Genomic DNA, 11,613 nt, shown 5'->3' on the forward strand with positions numbered 1-11,613 from the left:
ACTCATTAACTTTTCTGTCAATGGAATGCACATGGAGCCAATATTTACCTCCTCTTTTTGTGATAGTGTGATGCATTTCACGTATTATACCATTTTTGTTAATATAAAGTGTTTAGGAAATGTAATTAAGTCTGGGCTCATATAATATTCTGTTAGCCTGTCAACAGTTGTATTACCCATATAGAGTATATATAAATGTATAGAGTTGGGCCAATCAAGATTTATATAATCCAGCAAGTAACCCATGTGGTGGGGGACTAAGAAATTAACTTCATGCACATGCCTTAAGACTTTTCTTTGTCACATGGCTTCAATATTGTGAACCAATAAGCTTTCATTAGTTATAACTAATGGAGTAATAGTTTTTTTAATGGAAACCTTTCATTACTTAAATAGGTAGATTGTAGGAGCAAGTCTTATTTTTGTTTCATTCAAAGCTAACATTATTTTGTACATGCATGAAATTTTATACAATATTATTAGCGTTTAGTGGAGAGATAATAAAATAGAGAGAGTATAGTTTTTTTTTTCCAAAAATATCACTATAAATAAATTGAAAATTTTGGTATCCAAACTTGCGCAATTTGAAGTCAGGAATGAAATCTTCCTTACGTTTAGTGTATCGTTTGAATATTGCATCCTCTGTCCCAACTTAAGTGTCCAACTTTTACTTGACACGAGTTTTAAAGAATGTATGATGAGTGAAATACTTATGCGAGTGAAAAAAACTAGTAGAATATGAGTTTCGTTTTTATATACTACTTCATTCGTTCGCGATTAAACGTCTTACATTTTTTAGCTGTTCGGGGTTTAAGAAATGTGAAAGAGTGTGGCTGGAAAAAGGTAGTGGAATGTAAATCAAACTTTTATACATTCATTTTAGTATTTTTACAATATTAGTTTTATGATGAAATGTGAATGCAATAGGTTAACAGAATATGAGATTTAGTTACCATATACAATAAAAATGAAATAAGACAATTAATAGCGGACAAACTGAAATAGCAAAATGAGACGTGTAATTACAGACGAAGAGAGTGGTTTTTAGTGGGAATAAGTTCATCAAAAATATGGAGACCACTTAAATTGGGACGAATCAAAATGAAAAATTCGAACTTTGAAGCTAGGAAGAAGGGAGTATTTAGAAAGAACTCTCATAGTAAAGTAAAATATTCTCTCCCTAATACATTTAGTAACATAATATTTCAGCCATTAAACACACATTGATCATATATATACTTAAAGGAGTGTTACGACCTCAAATAACTGACCGTTTTGCATATTTGGGTAACTCACAGTAATGATCCTAGTAGCAGTGTGACCAAGACTTACTCCCATTGGATTTCCCTGTAGTAAGTCCATTCTGAGGGATTCAAGGTTCTTTCTCCATCAGCTGCAACGAGATCATAAGGCGAGTCCTCCGAATATTCAGTAGCCATTGATCTCCAATGCAGGCTAGGCTCCTTCTCGGCTTCCTTGATCACCTTGAGTATTTCCTCCGCGACTATCTTACTGCCCTCCGCGGACGAGTGAACTCCATCTCTGCGCGCGCGAAAGGGTTTTTATTCCGGTTAACATAGCCTCAACGAAGTATAAACAATGCATCGTACGCACTCTATGAAGTAAGCATCTTGCCAATCTTCTAGTTTCTGGAATGCAGTATAAAGATCGATTGCATTTATACCCAACTCCTTGCAAAGCTCCATAAGAGCTGCGGAATATGTGCGACAAAGCTCATTTGTCCGGACTAGCTCACTGAAATATACACTGGCACCGGGGAGATGCCAAAGAAGCATCCTCAGAATGAAAGGGGATATCAAAACAGAGGTGTAGGATATCATTAACAAGCTTATAAGCTCAAGGAATCGTTATCTGTGCGACAGGAGGCGTACCTGTTGATACGAACCTTGGCTTCATTGATAGGAGGACAAGTAAGAAATATCACACGAGTTTTGTCTGAGAGACTCTGGAGTCAAAAGCAGTGTTAGTGATGAACTGTGGATTGAAATATCCTTGAAATAGTTCTGTATTTGGTATTGGTAGATTCACTATAATACCAAAAGATCTATCATTGAAATCAATAGAACTGTTTTAAAAAGGTAATAGTACACTGATTATTGACTCTTACTAACATATCACCTTGAGATAGGTTCCGATTTTCTTCATGTGTATTCTGGAAGAGGGACATGAGGACTCTTCCGGATGAATTAGGTCCCGTGGAATCATTGCCACCAAAATACACAATCACCAACGACGGCTGAATTTCAGCTTCCTGAAATGGCACAATCATAATGCTAGAATCAGAGACGCGGTTTGCTAACATATTCAATGTCATCTCATCGTTCAGTTTCTAAACGAATCGGTATTAAAATAGTTGATGCAAAAAAGTGTAAATTATGCTGACCATAATCCATATATCATGTGTACTTCCTAGGAGATTCTATAATAGCAGTACCATCATGTACCTTTGGGAAAACTTGATCAAGGATTTGGAGAGCTCGTCGTGAATTCCAACCGAAGTAGCCTCTGGTAATTATATAGGCCTACAAAAGAAGGCCTTTAAGATGATGATGATGCAAATGCAAAGAGCCAAAAGTAGGATTACAATGTAGTAATTGATTAAAAATACAACTGATACGGAACGGAGGCACCCGATCATCTACAATCAAAGATATGCAGCGGAATGTAGTCAATTAACAATGAAGATCAAGTCACCGTGCATGAATTTCCTTTGTACTTTTATCAAGTCCTTTCATCTATGCAAGTGTTCATCTTCATTTTTGTTATATTCAGTTAGGTTTTGGCATTCTCACAAACACATTTCAATCCAGTCAGCCTTTTTAACTATTCTCTCGATTTGAGATATTCACTTGAAATTGAAGTAAGAGACAGCTAAAACACCAACAGAATTGGAGAAACATACGCTTGTAAACACTCTGATCTCGAAAGGAAATACCGATACCAATTAGCTATTCTCCCCAATTCATACAAATGCAAGCATCCACAGCTACGGATCACAACACAGAATGCAATTCGGAATTCAGCTGCGATGCGACGACGTTCATCGATTGAATTTGACAAAAATTAAAACTAACAAACTGCATTGCATTGTGAAATAAGCATCTCATTAGGTTTTGAAAAAAAAAGTGGAGAAGAAACCGACGTACTTTACGAGCGTAGATTTCGGAGAGGATAGCACCCCAGCCTCCATTGCAGAAGCTGATCTGAACTATAGATGATCCAAACAACACGAACAATGGTCTCACTGGTCCGACCATCTCTCCGATTCTCTCTCTCCTCTCCTCGACGTTACCGTTCCGATTATTAGATGTTCATGCTAGTCAGTTGCAGTTGATCAATGTGTGTCGAAGCAATCCAGAATCTTATCCATTCCACATGCTGCAGCAATCAACTCAGTAGAGTGTTTTTTGTGTGTGTGTGGAGAGAGTGACATTTCTATTTCGGCCCATTGTTTGAATTCTCTTAACCAACTTATCTATTCATTTTAAAGCCCAAATAACTTAGGTCTGATGTATTATTCAGGCCCAACTTTTCGAATCACATTGGAGCTTTGAAGGGTTTAGGGATTATAATCGAATTTATCCCAACTTTTATTTATTACTATTTCAATTCTATTATACTTTGGAATTTATAAATTTTATTGGGGATAATATTAGAAAAATACATAAACTATGTGGTGTGTTGATGAATTGATTGATTTTTGGTGAAAACTCGAAGTCTATTAATACCAGATCGATATTAGACGGGACGCAGTGGCGGACGCAGAATTTTTGCAAGTAGGGGCTCCATTATATTTTATATAGTCAAAATTTATGTTGTTAAAAAATATTTTATCTTATGTGTTCCATTTTTCTATGTGAAATGTCTCATGTTAAATGTTTTTTGAATTTTTACTATTTTTTGAAAGGACCATGCATATGCATGACATTACCTCATTTTACTTAGAGTTTATTATAAAAATAATGGAATATATAAAAAAATCCCCTCCCCCTTCCTTACTGCGTTGACGGGACGTGTTTATTTTGAGCTGCGCAATAAGGGATGACTTTTTTTTTAATTGACAAATGAACGGAAATTTAAAAGTTCGCATCACATTAAACTCAAACTCGAGACCTTTTAACTTCGGGCATTATCACTCTATCACTATGTCAAGTCATACACGGCATTCCACTCTTTTTTAATTCTATGCATTGCTATAAATTTAATCAATAATTCAATATATTTAAATGCAATGCTCAATAAGTCAATAAAGTCAGTTTTCATCATTTGAAAATTTCAATCACGTTTATTATAATATAATATACGCAATCTTAATTTGTGTAAATTATAACGTTGGATATATTTATTCCAGTTCATCAAATACTAAATCGTGAAATAATTGCAAAAATAAATTCATTACAACAAAAAATATTAAGATATAATTCATATAATTATCACTCCCCCGTCCATAAAAATTTATTGAATTTTCTTTTTATCCGTCCAATAGAAATAGTCAATATGTATTTTTGAAAAACTTTTTCTCTCCCTCTTTTATTCTAGTATTATCATTTATGGGTTTCACCCTCCACTATATTGTTTTAATTTTATTTTTAGCTCTCTTACTTTACTAATCATACATTAAAACTCGTGTCATCCTAATTAGTATGTTTTTATGAGAGGATGGGAGTAAAAATTAAGATAGAATTAATAAATTTTAAATCTAAATGATTTAATAAAACTATAAAAATCAAGATAAACTTTATCGTTATCCTTAAATTTTTAACACTTGTTGAAAATATAATGCGGAAAGTAAAATACAAATGCAGAAGGTAAAAGACGCGAAAAGCTTTATGGACTACATTGTATTAGACTGGAATTGTGTTATATGTGTTTTGTTGTGTGTTGTTGTGTCTACAATGAAAGCAGCCAAGTCCCTTATATAGGGTGAACTCGGCCCTATGTATGGTAATACAATTAAGGCCATATTTCCCTCTATTACATTTATGATAATTGCTATCAATTTCCTTGATTCTCTGTGTCAATCTTCCTTAATTCTTGCTCTGTCAATCTCCTTGATTGTTACTTGATTAATTGTCCAGGATTGCTTGAATTGCTGATCTTCAACAACACTTTTATTAAATATTACTATAAGGAAAAAAATCATAGCTCTGCTATCGTAATCATATCATAGAAGTGTAAGATCATGCGAAATAGGCAAGAATATATGTGATTGATAGATATAGACAAAAGGGTTATGAAATTAAGGGTGACGTAAAAATGTTCTAGAAATACAAGAAGTGTGCAAAACCGGGCCCACATGTTTTCGTGTTTGTTAATTCATCTTGTCTAAACCGTGTACGTGTTTTTTTTAAGAATTAATGGACACTTCTTCGACAAGAAAAAAGTAAGATCACGAATCATCTCTTCGTCGAAAATAAACTTCAATTTCATTTTTATGGGTACTATCAATGTCGATGCAATCTTGTTTCCGCAATTAGTTATTTCTAAATCTGGATTTCGATTAAGACATGGTAAGTTTACACAGACAAGAAAACATGATATAAATGTGCACGAATTTAATGAATTAGTGTTAAATGTTATGGTTAATTTGGAGTTCGCGCGTATCGAATTGACACGAAATTTTGTGCCGAGTTTGTCTCGTTACGTGTTGAATTTGTGTAACCCGTGCTACTAATATTTTTATTTTTATTAATTGATTATTCTAATTCTTAGTGAACTAATTATGATTTGTTCGGTTTGCAAGGTTATATCTCGTGATTGAAAAAATCAGACATTGCAAGACTATTGTGTCATGTTGTGTTATAACTAGCAAAGTCATTTTGTGTCTCTATGAGTTGTGTTGTGTCGTGTTCGTGTTGAGGTTATCCTATCGTGTAGTGTTAGAATGATAAACAACGAGTCTATTTTAGGCAACCATTGACAATTATATGAGTTTATTTCAAGTCTTAACCTAATTTTAGTTTTGATTTTATGTACGGAATTATATGGTAATGGTCCTTTTGTAACATGAGAAGTTTGAAATAGTATGAAAGAAAAATCAACCTATAAAATATGGAATGATTTAAACTCAATTAGTAGTTTCTTTAGTTTACCATATCTATATTCGATATTGATTATGCACATGATGGAACCTATCACCCAATAAAGCTTATTTAATTTGATGGATAAATATGGATACAAGTGGAGTATTAACCACTCCATTTGTCCGACCTAGATTATGTAGGATTTGAGTGATTAAATGGAGTGCTATGTGTCTCATTTGAATAGGAGGATATGATTTATCTCCTTAAATTCAACTATTAATTAATAATAATAATAATCTTATTAAAATACTTATTATTATTATAGTTTATATTTTAATAAATAATAAAATAATAACTACTGTTAAATATGTAAATAAGAAAAATTCTTAGATAAAAAAGAACTTAGGGAACAAGAATTCTAAAAAAATCATTGTTTTATTTTTTATTTTGAGAGATTCTTATTACATTTTTTTCTTAGATAAAAACATCATAACATAGTACTATTATTTTGAAAATTTGAAGTGCTTCATGTTCCTAAGCAAAATCAGGCCAAACAAACATCCCCTGAATTTGGTAATCAAGATCATCCTTTACCATGATACATTAGTGATAGGTACTATATACAAAATAAAAATTGAAGATATTTAAAGAAAGTAACATCAACACATAAAAAAAATAAAAAAAAATATGAATAAGTAGTGAATTAGTTATGGCACGTGGGAGATGGATGGGATAGAAACCGTCAGTTGCAGCTTGCAACCACCGAAAGGGCCCTCCATTAGATTTTTCCTAGTCACCTTGATAGAGAAATTTTAGAGAGGGCCTATGATATTTTGATATTTGTCTGGTTAATTTAGAGTAATTCTAATTGCTTTCCAAAAAAGATTTATGTATAAATATCATGGTCACAATCCAATTCTCATCGCTTCCAAATGGAAAATCGTAATTGATTGATCACGTACACACATCATGTTAGTTTTTGTCCACAATTTTTAATGGTCCATACGATATATAAGTAGTATTATTTTGGGATTTAATATTTATATGCAAATATTAAATTTAGAGTATTAAATTAACCTAATCAAGAACATGTTTCGTGGTGGCTTATTGTCACGACCGCATTTTCTTTGGATAGAAAACACGGTTGATCGCGACTAGGGGAGGATTAAAGAAGCGGGGAAGAAAGGGGAAAACACAATTCGACCATAGCTCGAAACAAATGGGAATAACACGAAATAAAATCAGAGTTTTGAACAAAATAGACTTGAGTCTTTTAAGATGCACAACGGAAGCAAATGAACGCGGTTCCATGTATGAAGACATGAACCTCCGAGAGTCAAAATCTGACTGAATTAAATGTCTTGTCTCAATAGCACTTCTTCCACCACTTCGCTGCTCAACCTGCACATTTAGAAATATATGCAGGGCTGAGTACAAAAAGTACTCAGTGCACATTGCCGAAAATTACACATATACATTTGAAAATATTGTCAAGCCATCATCACAGTAACACTCGGGGGTGTTATTGAAAAGGCCCGAGCTTACTAAAAATATCACATTGGGTTGCAACCCCTTTTCCTGTACTTTAGCCATATCTGATCACATTGTGCCGCTGAGATGGTGTTCTCATACGGTCACCTTCCCTGCCCAACACGTCAGAGGTATCCTTGTGCCTGGAAGGTGGCCACCTTCCAGGCACAAGGATACCTCTGACGTGTTGGGCAGGGAAGGTGACCGTATGAGAACACCATCTCAGCGGCACAATGTGATCAGATATGGCTAAAGTACAGGAAAAGGGGTTGCAACCCAATGTGATATTTTTAGTAAGCTCGGGCCTTTTCAATAACACCCCCGAGTGTTACTGTGATGATGGCTTGACAATATTTTCAAATGTATATGTGTAATTTTCGGCAATGTGCACTGAGTACTTTTTGTACTCAGCCCTGCATATATTTCTAAATGTGCAGGTTGAGCAGCGAAGTGGTGGAAGAAGTGCTATTGAGACAAGACATTTAATTCAGTCAGATTTTGACTCTCGGAGGTTCATGTCTTCATACATGGAACCGCGTTCATTTGCTTCCGTTGTGCATCTTAAAAGACTCAAGTCTATTTTGTTCAAAACTCTGATTTTATTTCGTGTTATTCCCATTTGTTTCGAGCTATGGTCGAATTGTGTTTTCCCCTTTCTTCCCCGCTTCTTTAATCCTCCCCTAGTCGCGATCAACCGTGTTTTCTATCCTTAGAAAATGCGGTCGTGACACTTATTGAATTAATGCTCAGTTGCTCTCGATAGTATAAGCGTTTTTGGTTACATAAAAACAATATACTTTTTGAACTTTTTTTTTCAAATCTAAGTATATTGTGGTCTCTAAGATATCTATGTATTGGGATCTCTCATGTAATATGAGGCATTTGAATGTTGATATTAGTCTTTCATGTAAGAATTGATGCATGCTTTTAAGATTTGACTTATGAGCAAGAAATCTAAAATAATACAATCTAAAGGCTTAGAATCCTAATGTCGAAGTAAAACTAACAATCAACAAAGTAAAGATACTCTAAGAAGAAGCTCACAAACCATGCAGCGAACCCAACAACAAACGAGACTACAAAACAAAGCACTAAACAATAAACCGATCAAAGGCAAGAAGAAGGTCGCCACTTCAATGATCTTTGGTCCTAAGCTTGTAGCCCGACTGTCTTCTAATCTTGACCAACTCCTCATACATTTGCCCTGATAGAAAAGGAAACCTTGGACACCACCCTTTGATCCACGACCCTACCCTCCAAAATAGTACTCCATCTTCTAATTTGGGTCCATTTTCACAAAGATAACTTTGTTCTCCATCCAAAACTGAGTGCTTTCCTCTCCCATCATACGAGCTAGCTTCCTGCAAACAAAATTTAGAAACAAAAAAAGCACAAGATTTATCAAATGCCCAAACTCTTTTGTGGCTCTGGCTCTCATTCTAGGACATAGTGGCAGATCCACAATATAATTTTAGGAGTGAGCGGATTTATTGAGTGAAAATGGTTTTATAACCTGAAGTGAACTAACATGAGAGAGAAACTTTTTTACTCTAATTTTTGGGTAAAATTATAGGAGTAGTTTTAGAACATAAGTTTTTTAAAGAAACTTACAACAACATCGTTTGCGGTCTTCTTGTTTAAAGAATAAGAAGATCGACTAGGGGCATAACTTAAATAATCCGTAAATAATTAAATTGCCTCAATTTTAGATGTCTCATAAAAAAACTTCAATTTTAGATTTAACTTTTTTCAAAAAGCAACAATATTGAACGATGTAGTAGATTGATGAAACGGAAAACTAATTAGATGCAAGTCTCTTAACTATAACTCAAACTATGTAGTAAGTACTAAATAAAAGGGGAATTATTTATTTTATAATGAAATTAAAAGAATAATTAAAAAAAAGGTTATGTATGACCCAGGCTACATAATAAACCTCAACTTGATTTTCCAACATAAACATCAAAACTGAACAGGTTGACATTTTTGGTTGAATTTAATTAACAAATGACAAAAAATCTCCATAAATTCAATAAACTCCGAGTAGAATATTTAAATGACTTTATATTAAAAGTATCTTCCTTTTTATATTAGTCCGTTTCTATTTTTGGTCTTCTTTTATTTATTTATTATTATGAGTTAGCCTTTATACTATCCACTAATAATATGCAAACATTTTTTTCTTTTTTTATCTTTCTTATATTTTTTATGGTTTGCACATTAAAACTTGTATGACTCCTAAAATCTTTATTTCAAAGAGACTAATGGAGTAGATTTTAAGTATGGTTTTAAAAGTAATTCTTTGCTCATATCCTAAAAAACACTAAGTTTTAACAAAATCCACCTCAACATTAGTGTAATGTGTGGTAAAAGAGTTTTCAACAAAAAAATGTACTCAAGCCCAGCGAACCGCCGAAACTGCACACCCTGCGGGTCACCGAGTTCGTCGGCATGCAAACCCGGCAAGTCGACGATTCATCAGGAATCTACTGTTCTTTTTAAATTGGAGACCAAGTAAAGTGTGTGAAAGAAAAAGAAAAACTAAAATAAGAAAAAATAAAGTTTTTTAAAGCAATAATGAAATGAGTCAATTGACTTACGAAGATCTGAAAAAAAACCCTACTCCATGATTCAATTATTTTGTTCCGTACTAGAGTCGAGAAAATATGTCATGGTACTAAAAAACCTACTCCTGTTTGGTCTGTATCAATTGGTGCTTTCATTGAGAGCCCAAACGGCTCGGAGTGGTGGCCGGGCAACGAACTCGCCGTGATCAACGAGTGCGTTTGGGACCGCTCGGAGTGGTGACCCACGGAGTGGTGGCCGGGCAAAGAATCCGCCGTGACCAACCAGAACTCGGAGTGATGGCCCACGGAGTGGTGGCCTGGCAAAGAACCAGCCGTGACCAACGTGGTCGTGACCAACGGGACGTTGGCCCTTAAAGGAGGGTCGAATGTTACGGACTCAATTCTCACATCGGTTGTGAGAACAACTGATGTGGGGTATATAGACTAAATGAGCTCTCTCTCCTAACAGGCTAGTCTTTTGGGATGAGTTCTCCTATTTGGTCTGTATCAATTTGATACGTAGAATATCTCTACGAATATCCCCCAATCTCTCTTATTTAGTTTAGTATTGATTTAGCATATCTTTCCATATATTCTTAGTATCTTTATTTCTTATTCCCTAAGTCAGAGTAGTCTTATAAATAGGAGATATTGTATTCTTCTATTCCAATCAAGAAATATGAAATTATATTTTTAGCTTTTATCGTATTTTATCTTTTTGCAATCCTAAATCTTGGTTTGATCGACCGGCAAAGCTCCGACGACTGCCTTTTATCGTGTTAAGGGAGTTCACCCTTAACAATTGGTGCTTTCATCTTCGCAACTAATGGCTCATACCAACGAGGAATTCCTTTTGTCTTCCGTATGTGACCGGGTAATGGCTTTCTGCAACAAATTAAACAAGAGATTGGACAAGCTTGATGAACAACAACACACCCATCATCAATGCGAAATCACTCAGCCCGTGCAGCCATTTCTTCCCTACCTGCCAGCGCAGCCACACATCTTCCACAGCGCTGACCAGCCATGGCAGCAGACGTACCAATTTGGTGTGCCCTCGTGGGAGGAACCGACGCTGCACAGCCAGCCCCCAGGCCAGAACACACAACCTTGGCAGCAACCACTCGATCCGCCGGATTGGCAACGCAACACACAGCGGCAGCCCTACGGTTCCCATGATTTTGGAGCCACAGACCTCATCGCGCACGGCCACACGGTGGCTGTCGTTTTCAGTGCAGAGACCTACACTATCCCGGCGACTATGGCGCCGCCATGCACTTTGCTCACCGACCAGCAGACCCACCTCAACGAATATACCCAGCCACACACCTCCTGCAATAGAATTGATTGGAACAATCGTTCAGCTCTCTTACATGGGCAACCAAATCATAACCCTAATTTTGGAGGGTTTCCGCCGCATCAGTTTCAGCTGCCACAACACGAGCCTAATTGTCAGCCATCGTGCTGGGACC

At 35.5% G+C, this 11,613-nt stretch overlaps 1 pseudogene; it reads right to left on the bottom strand.

Moving 5' to 3' along the window:
* Nucleotides 1–1,017: 1,017 nt before the first annotated feature.
* Nucleotides 1,018–3,379, bottom strand: LOC121776124 (annotated as a pseudogene).
* Nucleotides 3,380–11,613: the final 8,234 nt, after the last annotated feature.

The sequence above is a fragment of the Salvia splendens genome, chromosome 18, assembly GCF_004379255.2.
Source record: "Salvia splendens isolate huo1 chromosome 18, SspV2, whole genome shotgun sequence".
Taxonomy (NCBI): domain Eukaryota; kingdom Viridiplantae; phylum Streptophyta; class Magnoliopsida; order Lamiales; family Lamiaceae; genus Salvia; species Salvia splendens.